Here is a 19,075-nt window from a genome sequence, read left to right as displayed (position 1 = left end):
AATTTGTTGAATTAGTATTATGGAATAGAATAATTAAGGAATAAGTAGTTTAGAATTTCAGATCAGGAGTATGTAAGCATATTTAATGTTGAGATATAATATTGGCTGTTAATCTAAAGGCTATATAGAAAAAATTACTCTGGGATTTTTGCTCAGTATTGATGCCAGAGAGGAGTAATGGTGTAGTCTAAGCATTTCTATGTAAAACTGTCTGAGGAGGTAATCATCATATTTAGGATTACAGTTATACTTCTTGCCATCTTGATGGAATTCTTCATTTTCAGTTGGATAATGCGAACAATTTTTCCTTCTCAGCAAATTCTGCAGGCTAAATTTATTTTGACTATGATAGACACTTCTCTGTAGTAGCATTTGCATTCAGGTTGTACTGAATGTTTGATTACAAACAAAATTTTTGAAACAGCATTAGCAAAATGTGGCAATAGTTTCCTAAAATCCCATTATAGGATGAAAAGTGTATAAGGAGAATATAATACACGGGAAGGCAAAAGTAACAGATGCAGAATATCTAATGCAGCCTGATTTTAAGAAGATCCTCTAGAGAATGGGTTACAAAATGTTTGACATTTTGTACTGAGTGTAATATTGTTGGACTGTCAAGAGGCCCTATGGCTCATATTTCTCTAATGACTCTCACTAGTGTAAAGCTTGTGTCCCTCATCACCATCCTGGCTTTTATTAAGAATTATGTATGTTGTTCTGACAAGAATACTAGAAGAGTCTGCAGGCGTGAAATATTTGCATTGTACATAGGGGTATCGGTGAAATGAACTTATCTTAGTGATAAAGAGTACAACATGCTGGATTTACCATGGTGAAAGATTTTTCTTTCCATCTTTTTTTATGTGTGGGTCATGGACAGCACAGACAAAAAGGCTTCTGTGTGGGTTCATGCTCTTGTCCTTGTAAAACAACAGAGAAAAAAATGATCAATTTAGTATGTCATAGAATCCAATAAATTTTTTCATTAATCACAAGCTAAATGTGTGGAGTTTTTTAATTTGTCTTCCTTATGACCTTTGGGTGCTTACATGGACATAAGTGAGTATACTGGATGTCAGCATATTTGATTGGGATTAAGAGAAACATGGTTTAGATTGTCTTCTTGACTTCCCTTATCACTTTACACAAATAATTTCATTACATTAAGCCTGTCGGTTATTTCTGGTGGTGAAAGGAGACTTGTGACCATGTACTCAATAGACTGTTGGAAGTTCTGTGAGTAAAATTTGATCACTTTTGTCAATTCTTATGCCTTCTTGTCTGTCCTCCTAATGATCTGTGCATCATGTGGGAAAACGTTGCAGCAGCTTCTGTACTAGTTACAGGCAATATAATTCAATATTGATGTTGATATTATTGAAAGAGAAAAACCCCTTAGGCTGAAGACATGAACCATATAATTGACTTTTCTGAACTGTCATAGATACAAAAGAAATCATAATTTTGAACAATGTACAGTGTCATAGAATCAGTAATTTTTAGATGTTTTAATTTCCTTTTTTGGTTTCATCAGAGGAATAAGAAAAATGGGGTCATAAAATCGTTCGACAGAAACATCAGTTTCTGTAGTGACAAATTTTGTTACTTTAGGATATAACCAGAAGTTTATAGGGAAGAAAAAGTTCAAAAGTATCCCAAATAAGAAATGTCAACATTAGGCAAAACATTTTGATATTCCCAAATAAGATTTTTGAGTTATTTGTTGAATTATATTAATTTATTCATAGACAAAAATGTGGATAGGGGAATGCAGACTTAGTTCACATGAGACTGCAGCAGCTCAGAATCAGACAAATAATATGTCATCTCAGTTTAACAGCAGAAATAATATGACAATTCTTTTCCCCCACAAACACACAAAATTATTTAGCTTTTCCTAATAGAATCATGATATTTCCCAATGGAAAATGAAAACATTTCAATGAAGTGATGATTTTCTCTTGAATCTGAAGACAGATTCAAGACCTGTTGTCATTCTAGCGTGCATCTAGTCTTTTGTGGGTAACTACCCTTAGATGGCAAAAAATCCTGAAAGATTGAAATTAAAGCTCCTAGTCAACATACTGTACTTAAACAAACCTCTCATTTGGCTCATCCTCGTTAGTAATTGACCCAGATGATTAGTAACTGTCCCGGATTATACATACCACACTCCAGGGGCTTTCTGGTACAATGAAAAGATTGTTTACTTGAGTGGTATTTATACAGTTCTGACAAATAAGTAATTCAGAGTTTTTAAGGCTTTGTAAGAGTGGATATATCTCAGGCTGCATTCCCAATTGCTTCAATATCATCATACTTCAAAACTGTTGGAGCAGCCTCTGTCACACTCTTGACCTCAGCCAATTTAGAGTTCTCCCAAGGATCGCTGGGTGGAATTTGGGAGCTAACATGGGCCTGGCACGTACACAATAGGCAGCTGGGATGTGGATACCCTGTTTTCAAAGAGAAGAGAGCTGAACAGTATATGTGGGGGTTATTGCATGCCTTAGTGCCAGGGAACTGTTTTGAACATGTTTGGATTAATAGTATAAATGTAATCTCGGTGTCCTGAATGAGCTGCATTTTGTATTGTGCTTGTTCAGCAGTTTAAATAATAATTTTCTATTTCTATAAGCTGTACTTTAGAAAAGGAAAATTGTAGTATTGTTTTACAGTGTGTATGTGTAAATTCATCATTTTAAGTGCATCTTGCTAATATTAATCTGAACTCAGTTTTAAGCACCCCTTGAAATACAGCAGTGTACAATTCTAAATAAAGCACTGCACTGATATATTTTTTCGTGACCTTAGGAAAGGCAGATTTTTCCATGCTGGAATAAATCATACCCTGGAATCCTACACAGAAGAACCACTGCCTTTAGTGGAAGTCTCTTTCACTGCTAAGGCAACAAGAATGAGGATCCACTTCTCCATATCCATATGGATACCTGCCTTCAGGGAAAGTGAGGCCATGGTGAGACAGAGAGGTCTGCCTGCCACTTATGGTTTCTCTTGTTTTATATTCTCAGTAGGAATGACCTCTGCACACCAGAGATCTGGGAACTAATGTTTTGTCCCTAAATAAAAAATGTTTCTCTGCAACTATTTATGCTAAATAAAATTTCAGTCAGATGCACTGGTTCGCCTGATACAGCAGTGGTGGATGAGGGCTCCCAAGAGTTGAGGCCCTACAAGCTTCAGGGCTTCCCATCTTTCTGCTACAGAGATAAGAGGCTTGACAGGTTCCATCTCCAGGGCTGGAGCCTGAAAGCTGTGGCAATCAGGGATTTTTGGCCAGCTGCTGATAAATGGGTTTCCAGGGTGTAGTTGCAGGGGCAGGATTGGAGAAGCAGGGCTATGAGCTGGGGAGACAGGGCGGCTGTGCAGGGAGTGCAGGGCTGGGGTGCCCTGGCAGCTGCTGGAGAAACTGGGGTGGGTGATTAGCAAGTGTGAAAGTACCAAGAATGTTGATTTCACTGAGCAGCTGCTGGGTGCAGTGAGGTTATTTCCTGGAGGAAGTTTCACGTGCTGGGATTGTAAGACTGAAATAGTCTCTCAGTTTCCAGTTCATGGGAAATTAAAAAAAGTATTCTTTTTATGATTCAGAGTAAAACCAAATAACCCTCCCTGTTTCCCTCCAAAACTTCTTCACAAATCAGAAATGCTACTATTCAGCCAGCTTCACTCAACAGTCTTCTGGGAGAATGCACTTTATTCATGCTTGTACTGAGATCCAATTTTGCAGGCCAGTGCAAGGTTGAAAAAAGTGAATCTGATTGTAGACAACTTATCCATTGTAATACTGACCTTATAAATCACCTGGTAGTTTCTACATTTGATCAGTTCTTTCATCTTTACGTATGATATTAAAACTCAGCTCCGAAGCTAATGCAGAAGTGCTGATCAGAATTCATCCTGATGCTTTTCAGAAAACCAAATTAACATTTGGATTAAAGATCATGATACCTTTTCCCTGAATGTTTGGAATATTAAAACACAACTCACACTGTAGATGTTAAATGTCAGTACTCAGAATAATCTAAATCACACAAAACCTAAGCAAAGGGGACATCTAGATAATGCAGTCTGGATTTCATTTTGTGACAGAAAGCACAATAATGTTTGTTTAGGGAGAAACTGCAGGTGTGGAACAAGCTTCCTCAACCTATATGGCATTTAAGAGGGACCCTCTTCAGAATTCCTTAAATGCTTTTCTGACAAGACTGCTTGCAGAGCTCACCCTGTGCCAGGTGGCAATTTTTACAGATTGCTACTCAGATATCACTTTTAAACTTGTGTTTATACTCGTGGCCCTCAGTGTTTCATTGGTTTCGATGCCTTGTTGGATAAGAAAACAGTCATTCCCTTCTGTAGGGATTTACCTGGTATTCATCAGTGTGGCATAGATACTTGGGACAATGGATTTCATTTTTTTTTTTTTGTAATGGGAAGATGTGTCACCATCTGCTGAGTTTGTGTTCTTGTTTAGAGAGTCATTACAGTCCTTTGTAGTGGATTTTGCACCTGGTTCCTGAGGTCTCAGCTCAGTCCCATGTCACAGCCAGGACAGCATTGTCACGTCCTGCAAGACAAACAGCTCTGGGCAAGTGGCACCTACTGGTTACAGTAGACTGCACAACAGTATGTTAGTGTGGAGAAGCCAGCCATCACAGGAACTGTGATGGTAAATGAAGTTCATCTGAGTGAATCTTCAGCTGCAGTGAGATAGTTGGGACATCTCAGCATACAGAGGAAAGGTGAACTCTGGTGTCCTCAGTGCTACAGTTCACTCTGCCTGTACTCTTTAGGGACATGGCTGGAGGCAGGGGAGCTGTGGTTGATGTAGGCACCCCAGACAGAACTTACCCATGGTTTTCCTAGATCCCGGAGTACTTACTGAGCAGCAACCCTTTGTGCAAGTGCCACTGGCTTCAGGCAGATGATGCTATTCAGGCAGAAGATGATACTACTAATATAAGATGGAAAACTAGTAGGATCTGGCTTGAAGTTGTTACTATAGCCAGCCTGTGGTCCTTGGTAATCTGTTTTATTTGGGGATAGTCACTAATCTGTTAGGAAAAAGAACATAAAACTGAATCCCTTTCTTCCACAACAAAGAGACAAAAGATTTTTCTGTGTATGCATCACTTGGTACATGGAGGCAATCAATCAGCACCATCCAGAGGGATACAATAAAGGATTCTTATACATCTTCAGAGAATGGGATGAAGTTATGCTTCTCCAAAAAGTACAGTAACATCACAAAACTGAGACCTTTATGGACTCATCTTTGCAGTTTTCTGGATTATATTTTTATGTGATATCTGGTTGTTTTCATCAAAGAATATACAAATGTATCTTTAAATATGCTACTGGGTTAGAGACTGTAACATCATCAGAAAATTATTACCTTAGCAGTACTTGCACAGCCATCTACTACTGTGCGATATATGAGTGTTTCTATAGAAATGAACAGCAATAACTGTTTTTCTGAAAACAGTGGGGAAATACTTGGCTACATAATGAACAACAGGAATAATGTTCATTCTTCATAGAAGCTTCTAGAAGATGCTTATTTTACAGAAAATACTGACAGTTCAGGAAATCAGACTTTTCCAGTTTCAGTATTCAGCATGATAGGGAGACATCTTTCTTTCCAATTTTGTTTTCAAGTTCACTATTGAAATAATTGCTTAGTCCATCTTTTCCTAAAGTTGCTTGACATACCTCTTCAAAATATCAGTGAAAACCCTGTTTCTCTCCCTGCAAAATCCTGTAAAAGGTGTAATCTCTTAAGGCTTTGAAACTCAAATCAAAGTTGTGTTCAGATGTCAGGGGTCATTCTTAGTCTACTGAACCTCAACTCTGACCGGACTGAGGCTTCATGGCTGATTCAACACCCACTGATGCCAGTGGAGAAAAGTCCATCCAAATTCTTACATAGCAGCTTCATGACATCAGAAGATGACAGGTGCTATAACTCATGTGCAGATTTAATACAACAGCTGCTTCAAAAATGAAGATGTACTAATATCTAGTAAATGGCCTTTTAAAGTTGTTGTCAAGTTGGAATAAGTGCACCTACTTTTGTTTAGGAGCTTTTTCATCAAAAATACTTGTCAAATTGCTTTAAAAAGCAATATGGAATTATCTCAGGAAAATGGTTCTAAAATGTGTTCATTTTTGAGATACTTGCTTCTTGATAAATAAGGCTATAAAGAAGAGGATCTTGAAAGGCCAACACCTTGATTTAAAAAAATAGAAAAGAAAAAGCCACAAAATATTTAATTGCAACACAAAACTGAAGTTTTTAAAATTATTTGTTGGGAAAAAATAACTTTTGTCCATTTGCTCTAGGAAAAACAAATAGCACTATTTAATAATGGGAAGCAATCCATTAAAAAAAGACAAAAACACTGAATGAGTGTGACTTTGAATTCCTTCCTAGACCATCAAAAACAGTCAGCTTCTTAATTTTTTTTGTGAGAGGTCATCAAGAAATCGCAAGAGAAAGATTAAGAGGAATGGTTATTATGGAGAAAACTGAATTGCATCTGCATAGCACACCCTCAGTCATTTTGGTGGAGAACACTTCAGGATTATACTGCCCACATACTTCCAACTTGAGTTTCTGCATTTATTTTGCTAGTAAAATACTGCATTCATAGAAAGACATAAAACTCTTGGGATAACTCCATGTACACATTACTCAGAAATTCTGCTGTAGTTCTTAGCAAAATGTATTTTTAGGATTATAGCTCTGGAGTGTTTGTAATTGCAGTCCTAAGAGTGGCTCAAAGGCTGGTGCTGGTTATAACTTCTAAGCCTTAAGGGCAGATCCTTCAATGTTTATTGAGGAAAATTGCTCATTGGTTTCAACGGGAATTTAGCCTCATCAGTAAGCACTGCAAAGTCAGGCCCCTAGAGAGTGCCACTTCATAAATCAATTATAATTAATTCATCAAAGAAAAAAATGCTAATTCTGATTCAGTTTAGAACACCCAATCTCATCTCAAATCATTAGTTACCTAATCATGTAGGAAATTAAAATATTGTTAGAATTAATCGTGTGTGACTCAGCAGACCAAAAGACCTTCAGCTAACAGATCGAGTTAAAACTTTCCATTGATGCAACATGCTAAACAAATACAACTGGGGATTTTGTTAGTTCAGAGCATTGTTTGTGCATAAGCTGTTGTGAGGTGAGTCTAATGTGATATTATTCATAATGCATGATGAAGATAAAGCATTTGTGATAAAGAATGTGGTTATCTGAGGAAAGCAAATGCTACTTGAGATTAAAATCCTATTTTTCCACTTGGGAGCTGTGATGACAGCAGTATCTGTCATACCAGTGCCCTTATAAAAGTAATGGAGAAACTGCCTCTGCTTTGCAAATGAACTTTCCTTTTTTTTTTTAGAAGGTTCTAGATGATGTTTAGCACAGGAGCTATATTAATCTCATAGTGGGAGCCAGTCTTACTGCTTTGGGCCTGGTCATAGTGCTTTGGGACTACAAAGCAGTGGTTGGTGCAGCCATGCTCAGATAGGAACCTGTTGTGCTGCTTGTCCTTAAAAAGCTTTGGCCCCTTTCCAGAAAAACTAGACAAAGGCAGTGATTTCTGGTCCTATCTGTACACATGGCAAGATGTCAAACATGTGGGACCTTGTGTCTACTTTTCTTTTTTTTTCCTTTGCAATAATTTTTCATGAGCTTTCAGAAAGTCAGAATCAACCTGTTTATAAAACACATCACAGCTGTGTAAATAAAATATCTTCCTCTATCAATTATATAGGCATCAGAACAAAAGTAGTGCTGCTGAATTCCAGGTATACTACTGCTGAATCTCTGTTTGCAGCATAACTAAACAAGAAAATAAAATACCTAATGGGCAATGGGGCTGAAGAAGCTTTGGAATGGTAATTTTTGCTTTTCCTGTCTATTCCTGTTTCAAGTATGCAGCCATTCTACTGCACTGGGAATGATTCTTGTCTCTAAGGTATTGCATGCCTTTAGAATGAATTCAGGAGGTAATGCTTCAATTACATTTTGAGATTCATATCTCACTGAAGAGAATAGGATTTGTTCTTTATTTTTATACTGATGCTGAATTGGAAAGTTCTCTGTAAAAGAGAAGCAAGATGGTGACATCGTGCCTAAACCCCAAATTTACTGCACAGTAGTTTGTATATTCAAACGTAATGAGAAAGAAATGTGCTTCAAATTTGCAATTATTAAAACTGCTGCACTCATGGGTTGCTTTGTTTTCTTTTACTGCTCATGAAATGACAGCACTACGGTTAGAGTTACATTGACTACACATAATTAATTTTCTAGGGCAAATAAGATAATAAAGCCTCCCTATGAGCGTATGCTTTCTTAATTAATTAAATTGCTTTGACTATTTGGCTTTAGTTTCTTTGGTGTCAGTAAAAACAGAACCTCAGAAAGTGTCCATGCGATACAGTTGCTGTGTATTTCTGTATACTCATTATTAAATGGGTTTTATGGATAATATCAGAAGCCTCTGATATTTTTCTTTTGAAAATGAAGTGTAGCAAACAGTAATGAACTATGTGCCAGGAAGCATCCCATTCTTCAGTATTACTGCCTGTACTTAGAAAGTTAGATGAATCCCTCCTGATATCTTGAAAGTATGTTCAATAGATACTTCACACCATATGTAAATTATTAGTTATGCCTTACATTTTACCAAGGAGGCCTCATTTCAGATCTTCATGGTAAAGAACTGCTTGCTTTCCATGAGAAGCAGTGTAATTCTGAATATGCAACATCCCTGCTCAGAAGACACATCAACAGCTTCTGTCTATATATACAAATAGCAGGGACATGAGACAAACGCTCTCAGTAGGGCTTTCTATCCCAAAACACTTCCTAGAAAACAGTTTGTATATTATTATATTATTCCCAATATTATTATATTCAGACACAAGCTTCCCAGGAATCTCAGGCCATTTTCAAAATCTTTTCCAACTCAAAAATTCTTATCTGTATCAAATGCAGGAGGCACAATACTTAGAATCAAATCTTTTTCCCCCGGCATGAGAATGGACGTATAGATCACTGGATCTTTATTCTACTTCTGAACAGTACTGATTTGACTCTAAAGCCTTTTCTTCCAAAACTGCCTGAGCTACTTGGAAAGCAGAACTTGGGATGAACAGACTGTCCTAGTTTTCTTTTGGAGATAGTACTACTGTCTTCTTATGTGTAAAATAAACTGGTTTTGTAAATGTTGGATCATTGTACCACAGGGGGAACAGGGCATATTCCTTCTCCTGTTGGGCCTTACAGGATATTTGCCAACTGGGAAGCCAAATAACCAGATGATCTACTTCCAGGGAGCTGCTATTTTGCCAGTTTCTGTGGAAGAAAGAGGAGCATGACCTGCCTTTCCCTCACTGCTGAGGAGAGCAACAACTTGATTTCCTTTGTGCTTCCTTTTCAGTTTTCTGAATGTATGGTTCTGAGACTGTACTTTTCATTGTACCCTTTTTTTCTTTCATTTTAATGTATGGTAGTTTAAGAAAAAGTAGTTTTGAAATAATGAAACTTGACAAATTTTAAGCATGTGACTGACTGGATGGCAAATGCAGGCCAAATTGTAGACTTAAGACAATAACCAAGAAAACAGCAATCCAGTTTATCCCCATACCTGGGAAATATCAGTCAGCTAAAGTATCTTTCTGACAGCTGTGGTAGCCTTCTTAGCAGAATTTAATCCCTGTCCAGAACTATGATCTTTGTCCTACAATTGGTGAAGTCACTGAGAGTTTTCTCATTGCTTTCAGGAGTTGAGTGGTCCCGTTATTCCTGAAGAAATACTGGCTGTAATCTGAAAGCTGCTCAAGTCAGAGAAAAGATTCCTGCTGTCATCAGTGGGCTTCAATCAGGTTTGACCAGTTCCAGCATAAAGCCAAATAACAACTTTCAGGTATGTCAGGAAACTGCTTAAAAACATAAAAACTCATTTGAGAATTGTTAAAACACCCATGCTTTGGTGAGCTTTTGTTGTTGGTGAGTTTAGATTGCAAGCTAGCTGTTTAGTTTAAAAGGACACTTAAGGTTTTCCTGAATTAATTACGGGCTCTTAAAGTCGCTGAAACAAGTAATTTGTCTATCATGACTTTAGTAAAAAGTAGTGATTTTACCCTCAAAAGCTGCATGCTTGGAAAAAAAGAAAGATTGATTCTCTGCCACAACTTGTTTTTAGCAAGATTTATCATGAAACTTGAATTCATCTGATAAGTTGTGTTACACTCCAGTAAATGCTCTGGGCTGCCTTGTGTGAGCAAATACTATTTGTCTGAGTAATGGCTGCAGAGACGGAGCCATCTGGCAACAACTGACTTCTTTGTGCTTTCTACTGTTTCAGTTGCCTTACTGTGGTAGCTAAATGAGATGTTATGACTAGGGAAACACCAACACTATTAGTTTTAGAGGTCAAGTTCTGAACACACTTTTCTGACAAATCTCCTAGTACTGTCTGTGGGAATGTTATTTATGTCAGGATTAAGGTCCATATTTGACTGTTAATTTCATGGTTGTGTTGCACAGCCTGATAATAGGGAAGCTCATAAAAATAAAGATGCTCTTAGCTCTGTGACCAAACTCTGTAATGCATGTAAAATTGTTTTTTCTTTTTATAATTACAGCTGGTATTTCAGTGTTCTCTGCCAACCCTCATTTTCCTCCATCCACACCCGCTTTATTTCTTCCTGATGCTAGCACAAACATTAATTTGATCACTTTCCAACACATTTGTAGAAAAAATCTCCCACAATTTATAGCTGGCCCTGACAGGATTGCTGAAACTAGACAACTGATATATAACTGCGTTGACTTTGATTCTGGTTTATGTATGCAGAGAATACAGGTGTAGATCTGTGTTTTCTTTATGCCTAAACAAACAGCTAAGTATAGTATCTTTTTAATGTGTTATGAAGAACAGCAGTTACAGCTGGTTTTCGTACCAGCTATGTTTTGCAGCTATAGGAATTATTAATTTCTGTGAAAAGTCCCCATTTTTTATCTTTACTATCCCTCCATTTTCTGCAGCAACAGACCTGTCAGTTCTTATATTGCTATCTGTGTCTGTCTTAGCAAGGAATTTGGTACAACAGGAGTAAATCAGTAGATCAAAGAAGCAGTTGGTGCTATGTTTGTCACATATTTGTTACACGCATTTGGGGATTTTGCTCCAGCCTAGGGTTATTCTGGTCCCTTGATCAAAACAGAGGACCCCTCTGTTCCTACACGTGGTCACTAAGACTGGCTGCAAGCAGGGAACAGCAGGATAGAGAGCTGGCTTTATGCAGTGGGAGTGAGAAGAGAAGGCTTCTAGAGAGAAATTGCTCCCTCATGTTGATTTTTTTTGTTTGCACTGAATGGAAAGTGGGCTAGAGCCTTTTCTAAGAGCCCCTGAGGTAGCAGATGAGGCCTGAGCACAGGAGAAATGTCCCAACAGGTGTTAGCTCTGATTCCACTCCTACCCCTGACTGCCTGTCCACACTGAGGAACAACTGAGCTCGTGTGCTGTAGGGACTCTGCAGTGCTCTGGGCTGACTTTCCATGGCCACCACACAAGCAGCTATCTGATATTCCTGCCAGTGCACAAATTTTCCTCCACCCCCATACCCTTGGGTGCTGGTTCAGGGCCCCATCAGGCTGTATGGCATGTCAGCAAAAGTGGCAGAGAATGGCTTTCCCCTTCCTCCTGCAGAACCCACCACCCATTCCTGATCCCTCATCTGCAGGCTACCCACCAAAATCAGGAATGAAAGCAGTTGTGTACTTGACACCCTTCCCACAAGCTCGTGTTACCCCTATGCTGTAGTGACTGCACAATATGCACCACAGGGTAGAAAGTCTGAGAACAGAACTGCAGCAGCACTGCTCCCCCTCTGCACTGCTCACAGTAGTTTTCATTGCATGAGGTGTGAAGGGGTAGAGGAAATTGTCACTTTACCAGAGCTCTTACATAACTTGTATACCATGGCAAAGAAGAACTTGCCTGTTCATCTCATTGGACAGGCAGGGATGGGATCCATATGGTTACTGTGTACATTTACACAGTCCTTGTTCCAGGCTATAAAGCACCATGCTGAAGGAAAGGAAGGTGCTGTGAAGCACAAGCCTCTCTATGGGATTCTAGAGGGATTGTGTTATGGCATGCTGCATGCACAGTCACTGGCACACAGATCAGCACTTGTACAGGCTGGGACTAGGAGGGAAGCTTCTGATGTAGCTATCTGTCACACAGAGGAGTTCCCCCGCAGCTCATAACCACAGACATTTTTAAAAGCACAACAGCCTTTGCAACATACACCGTCTCCTCTCAATCATGACCCAAGTGTCAGATACATCATGTTATTCCCATTCCACTATAAAAGCCTGCATGGAAAGAGTACACTGACCTGAACTGGACTCTGGAGCACTGACACAGAGATTTGCTTTTCAAAAGCACTAGAAACAAGCCACAGTACTCCAGTTTCTGCTTTTTGTAGTGATCTTCTGTGGGATGCGTGCACAGGCTCTCAGAGTGGCTGGGGAGCATGCTTCAGATACACTGTCATGTGTCCCAGAGCACAGATGGCCAACTGGGCGACATAAGCAAAAATAGTTCTCACCAGAAGATCTGTTCAAGCTCTACAGAATATGAATACACCTGCCATGCTGCCCCAAAAGGATGATTGTTGCCCTTGCACTCCAAGAATGATTTTCATCCTTTCAAATTTAAGGTTGTCTGGCTTTTCAGTTCTCTTCGTGCATCAATCATAATGCAAGCCTCTGAGACTGCCAGTGCTAGCCTGCTGCTGAAGAAGCATTCAGCCCTTTCATGGCACAGGATAATTTGTACCTGGCTGGATCTTCTGGAATTTTTCGACTCACTGTACCAAGAGAGATGAAGACTAATAGAAGAAGATGGGCGGACAACAACTGACATAGGGAAGTTAAATAAATTCCAAGCTAGAATGAGAGAAGATGAAGGAGGAAGGAGTGCTGGAAATTCAAAGGGTCAGGGGCTGAACGTTGATAAATATGGCAGCAGATACTTAGCATTTGATTCATTTTATAGCATGCAAAGGACCTCAGGTTGTAACAGAAACACTTGTTGGTGTAAGAACTTTTTGATGTTCATGCATGTGAGGTAGAACTTTGTGACAGTGGAGCCCACTTTGGATTGGCTCTTTAGATCCTTTTTAGGGGCAGGCATGCTTTTCACTTATATTTCAGAGAACAACTACTGGTATAGTTTTCTCCTAACTGTGGAAACCAAGAAGCTCTGCCAATAAAACTGACATGAACTAAGTGGAAATATTGAAGTCATCTGATTCAGAACTGTTCTGCTCTGAACCAAAATACTAATGCAATTTGGGCCAGTGAGTCCCTAAATTACCTTTCCATGCTGTTGGAGTGGATCTCTGAAGGAGAACTGGAAAAAAAAGGGGAAAGAGGAACAGAGTCTTCAATGTATTTTTCCCATTTGTCTAGCCTCCCAGTATCCCTGTCTGCTCTTCTTGACACACTAGCTATTCTTCTCCTTCTCTCTTCTGTTTCTTCCTCTTTTTTATCTTTGTCTTTTGGAGCAACAAGCCCATTCTGGAAGTTTTTACTATTTTTCATTCCCTCTTCAGTGCCTGTCTCTTCTTCCTCATGATGTTATTCAGCCATTCTCATCTGGTATTCTTTGCTGAACCTTCTTCCTCCCTTCGTCCTGTCCTCAGGTCTTGCCTGAATTCCATCATGATTTCCAGCTGCCTCTCTAGCACTCGGGCACTTTTTCCCTGTGGGTTCTCTCAGGCAACACTTCATACATAAATAGCTCCTATCAAGTACCCACTTGATGGTAAAGTACATCCTGCAGCTTCTGCATTCAACCATCTGCAATTATTTGGTCTCATCTGCTGTTACCTTAACTGACATTATCTTTTTTCTCTGTCTCTGTCTTTTAAAGAAAAGAACATTAGTCAAAGACATTTCTTTACTGCCCTCTGTTTAATGTGTTCCTATGTTCAATATCTGTTTACTGCTGTAAGCATTTTGTGTAGAACAGCCTGGCTCCCTCACTTAGACCCAGCAATTAACTGCTTGCTTACTGTGTTCAAACAGTGTGATTTTTTTTTTAATATATATTTTACCTCTAAGGCCGTGTTTCTGCTTGCAATACACCAGAGTGCTCTGCAAACTATATCCACAGCATGTACCCTGCAATCTGCAGCTGAACAAGCTGTGTGGATGATTCTTTTTTCACCACAGACAAGTCCAGTGCAGACTCTCCTGATGACTCTTTCATATCTGATGTATTTCTTGGATGCTTGTGTGGTTGTAATTGGTTGTAATACTTGTAGAATGAGCTCTCTCATTGCAAAGTTGTGGAGAAGCTATTTTGTGTTCTTAGTCTTGCTTCTTTTCTCATAGGTAAATAATAGATCATAGAATCAGCAGGGTTGGAAAGGACCTCTGAGATCATTAAGTCCAACCCTTGATCCAGCACTGCTGTGGTTACTAGACCATGGCACTAAGTGCCCCATCCAGTCTCATCTTAAAAACCTCCAGGGAGGGAGAATCCACCACTTGCCTGGGCAGCCCATTCCAATGCCTGATTACCCTGTCTGTAAAGAATTTCTTCCTAATATCTAACCTAAACCTCCCCTGGCAGAGCTTAAGACCATGCCCTCTTGTCTAGTAACATTGCAGTAAAGAAAGTGGCAACTTTGCACACAATTCTGTTCACATGATCAACAGTGGATTTTTTCATGTTGAATTCAGCAACAAAAAACTTTTAAAAATATTTTTATTGTGTAGATGTCATGATGTCTGTCAGATGTGCATTGGGAAAAACCTTGGGTTTTTATTCTCCAGATGCTGCTTTTAAGTGACACAAATTGTCTACATGAATACATGTTCTAACATTAGCAAGTTTTGTTACCTTAAAAAATAAGCCAGAATTACAAAGAGCACAATTGTAAGTTCTTTCAAACCACCTTTTAAGTATTTAAGTTTTATAAATTAGGTTAGTGGTTTAAAATTCACGTTTTGTGATATGGGAATACAACTAATTTTCTTCAGGAAAATGAGAAAATTAAGTCTTCTCTTCTGAGACTTCCTTAGTTATAACACGGGTATGATGATATTCACCCTTTGATAATGCATATAATTTATTTCAACATAATTGTGACAGCTGAGATATCCAAACTGACAATTCACAATGCATCAACTTAATTAGCACTTGCAGTCCTCTTTGTGAAAATGAACAGTTCAGCTGAGTCTTGGAACAATAAGGTGATTCTAATTCAAAGTGCATGACCCAAAAGAAAACGAAAGAATGCTGAATTATTCCAGTAAAGCCCATAAAAATATATTGTAAAATTTTAGTTATAAGGGAATCATGAGTCATAGAACCACAGAATCACAGCTTCATTGAGGTTGGAGATATGAGAAGGTCTCCAGTCCAATATCTTTAAACTTAAAGCAATATCAGCTAGGAGTGCAAACCAGGTTGCTTGTGGCTTTCTTTGGTTGACTCTCGAAAATCTGCAAGTATGGAGACTGTACAATCTCTCTAGGAAATGTGCTTCAATGGGACACTGTCCTTGTGGTGTAAAAGTTTTTTTCTTATATCCTCTTAGAAACTCTGATGTTCATGTTCATTGTCTCTTGTCCTTCTACCCTCTTGGTGGCTCTCTGCTGAACTCACTTTCTTCTATTAACACCTCTTTTTTTTGTGGAGAATCTGAAACTGTATGCAGTATTCCAGATGTGATCTAAGTGCCAAGCAGAGAGTGATAATCACTTCCCTGAATCTTCTGTCTGCGCTTAGTACACCCCACAATACTGTTGTCCATCTTGGCTGCCAGAACACACTGCTGGCTCATGTACGGGTTGCTGTCTGTCAAGCCTCCCAGGTGCAGGACTTTGCATAGATTATCATAAAATTTCTTAATGTTCCTGTGGCAGCCTGTTCCTCCAGCCTGTCTAGGTCCCTCTGCATGACACACCTGCCCTTGAGCCTGTTCTTCCCAATTTGGTATCATTTGCAAGTTTCATGGGAGTGCATTCCATCACCTCCTCCAGGTCACTGAGCAACATGTTGAACAGGACAGGTCCTGGTACAGAGCCATGCAATACTGTAGTTGTTGCAGGCCTCTAGGTAGTGTGTGAGCCATTAGCTGGCAACCTCTGAGCCTGACCATCCAAGCAATTTTTTGCCCGTCTAGCTGGCCTCTCATCCAGGCTAAAAAGTTCTGTCTCGGTTACTAGACACAGTGTGGAAAAGCTTGGTTATGAAAAGTAGCACTTAAAAATAGTGTCATAGGATGAGCAATCCTTCTTGTTGCTCTACCTCAGGGTTAGGTTCAGTCAGCAGGCTTGAATGTGAGAATGTGCAGACAGACACTGATTCCCAGTGGGCATATGCAGTTGGGATGCTTTCTTTAAGTGTAGAGCCAAGTTCACTCTTTTTTCCCCCTCCCTTAGTCAAGAACTGATCATGTCTAATACCCTTTAAAATATTTATAATTCCTCTATTTATGTATTATTACTGCATTGCAGGGCATCTGGGCTTTTTACATGACCTTTTCTTGTAAGGGTTTGTGGTTGTGGTATTGCCGTAGTCTCATATCACTCATTTGGGGTTGTGATAACAGTAAAGGTACTCTCCGGGTTTGATGTTGAGGCTGGATTTCTGTGCAGAGAACCCAAGAATCAAAGGTGAACGTTCATGCCTACAACTTGGGCACAATAAAACCAAGTCCTGGATTTTAGTTTGTGCATATTTTCTGTTTTACTCTTTTGGGCAATCTACACAAATTAGGATTGTATGGAATGTAGAAATGTAGGATTACCTAGGATTTTGGAATAGCCAAGTAGGTGACATCACTACTAAACATTGCACACAGTGGCATATTCCTGTAGGAAGAATACAGACTATGCCAGTCCAAAACAGCCTGCAAGCTAAGAAAGTAGAGGAGGGGGGGAAGGAAATTGAACATTTTTTTTCCTCTCTCTTTTCCCCCATAAAACTGCATAGTTATTCCTGCACTGCCTGCTGAAAATTGCCTTGGGCCCAAAGTATCCCCTGTGATCTGCAGCAAGACAGTCTCAGCGATAGTGTTATTTAATGTGGATCAAAATCACCGCTGGACACATTTAAACAGATAAGAGGAAGGATGATTGCAAACCAGTACTTGCACCATACCTTGATGCTATTTTAATTGCAAATACGGATACAGCCACAGTGGATTCTGATGGAGGAATTGATAATTTTTGAGGCTTAGACCTGAGACAGTCACCAAGTTGCTCAAGCACATCAGGAATTTGATAGTCAGCAGCAGGTACAGGCCAACAGTTTTAGGTGTGTGGGAACTTGTAAAGCACATAAGACTGTGAAGTTTAGGTACTTCTTGGAAATGCATTTTTTTAGGTCAGTAATTGTGCCAAAAAAAATAAGTACCTAAATTCCAACTGAATCCTTATTTGGTTATCTAAATCTTCTCCTGGCACTTCCCTTATTGTCCAGTTCTTTTTCCCCAGTATGAGTAGCAGTAGAGACAGAGAGAGGGTGCTTGTAGATAACAACAGAGTTAAAATACAGGGAAGTTTTCCAGCTCACTAGGATGAACTTTGGATAAGAACCCTGTTCATGGTTTACTTTCCCTAACTGCTTCAGTGTTTTGTGGTAGTGTATCTTTATGAACTTGAGCATGGAAATGCATTTACAGGTCTCAGCAAATGACAGATATATTTCTAAATTGCCACTTTTCACTGATGAAACAGATGACAAGACTCTTTGTATACAACAACCCTTACCGGGTAAAGGATGATTAGATAAGGAGAGCATTTAGACTAACCAAACAGGACTCTAGAAACCATGAAATATGACAGGTGTTCACTATCAAGCGTTGGAATAAGCTGCCCAGAGTGGAATCGCCATCCCTGGAAGTGTTCAGAAGGTTTGGGGATGTGCTTTAATGGTGAACACAGCGGTGCTGGGTTAACGGTTGGACTTGATCATCTTAGAGCTCCTTTCTAACCTTAATGATTCTATGATTTTATCTTTGTAAATGTATCATGTTTGTTTATTATTTGATATTTAATTTTGCAACTGTGTGGCTTTCTATCAGAGTTATAGGTTAAAAATATACATAATGCAAAGGATATGCAGAGTGGCTAAAATAAAACTATGTGAAGATTGATGAAAGCTATGAAGTGCTGAATCTTAAGCCAAAACAAAAGGTGGTTTTTTGTGCTTCCAAAGCCAAACATTTTATCATTGCAAAATTCCATAAAATGTTGCCAGTAAAGATAATGCTTACAGAACCTTAGGACAGCAGATTATCTTTCTGTATTTCAATCTTCCTAAATGTTGTTAGATTAAATAATTGCTAATAATTGCTACAGCTTCTGTTTTTGTAGATGCAACTGGCAATTTAATGTTGCTGAAATTATTGATTTTTTAGCAGCAAACATTCTATTATTCACCTGGTTTATTTTAGCCTAGATACTGTGCATAACCTCTGGGCTTCTAAAGCATCCATGTAACTGAAGAACTTGGTAACTCTTAGCCACCTCTGAAGACAGAAGATTATTTCCCATTTATTTTAGAATTGTGTAAGACTTTGTGGTTTAATCCTTATCAGTCCATTTGAGTCCTTTGCTTGATCAGTCACCTTCATCATTGTAGGTATTTTACCACGAGAACAGGATTCAAATGCTTTCAACTCTTAGGAACTGGCACAAAATCCCCGAGTATCATGACACACTTGTGTCACTGGCAATTTAAAAAACAAAATTCAGATACTTTAAAGAGGCAGCTGTGTAAATTAGGAATAAACCTGCCACGTGTGTATGTACTAGTTTATCCTAAGTATAACAGTTAGTTAATTGCATTCAGTTTAGTGATTTTGAGAGGTGGAAACTTGATATTCTGGTAGATGTAATGTTGTTTATTAAACTGCTACTGCTGCTGAGGGACAATCTCACAGTCTGTTTTATTCATCTATCATTCATCAAAGGACAACAAAGATAAACAAAAGGTGATGTCAT

At 38.9% G+C, this 19,075-nt stretch overlaps 1 protein-coding gene across 1 annotated transcript in view; it reads left to right on the top strand.

The window, feature by feature from the left end:
• The window catches only part of CALCR (calcitonin receptor), a 159,975-nt gene that overhangs the window by 26,542 nt on the left and 114,358 nt on the right, over positions 1–19,075 (top strand). Inside the window, exon 2 of the mRNA XM_017817627.1 lies at positions 9,820–9,962. The gene's annotated coding sequence lies outside the window, so the exon portion shown is untranslated. The remainder of the gene's footprint in view (positions 1–9,819; positions 9,963–19,075) is intronic.

Source organism: Lepidothrix coronata, unplaced genomic scaffold (genome assembly GCF_001604755.1).
Source record: "Lepidothrix coronata isolate B3197 unplaced genomic scaffold, Lepidothrix_coronata-1.0 Scaffold62, whole genome shotgun sequence".
In the NCBI taxonomy this organism is placed as follows: Eukaryota; Metazoa; Chordata; class Aves; order Passeriformes; family Pipridae; genus Lepidothrix; species Lepidothrix coronata.
Note: the sequence above shows the minus strand (reverse complement) of the source record. Positions and strands in the feature narration are given on the sequence as shown.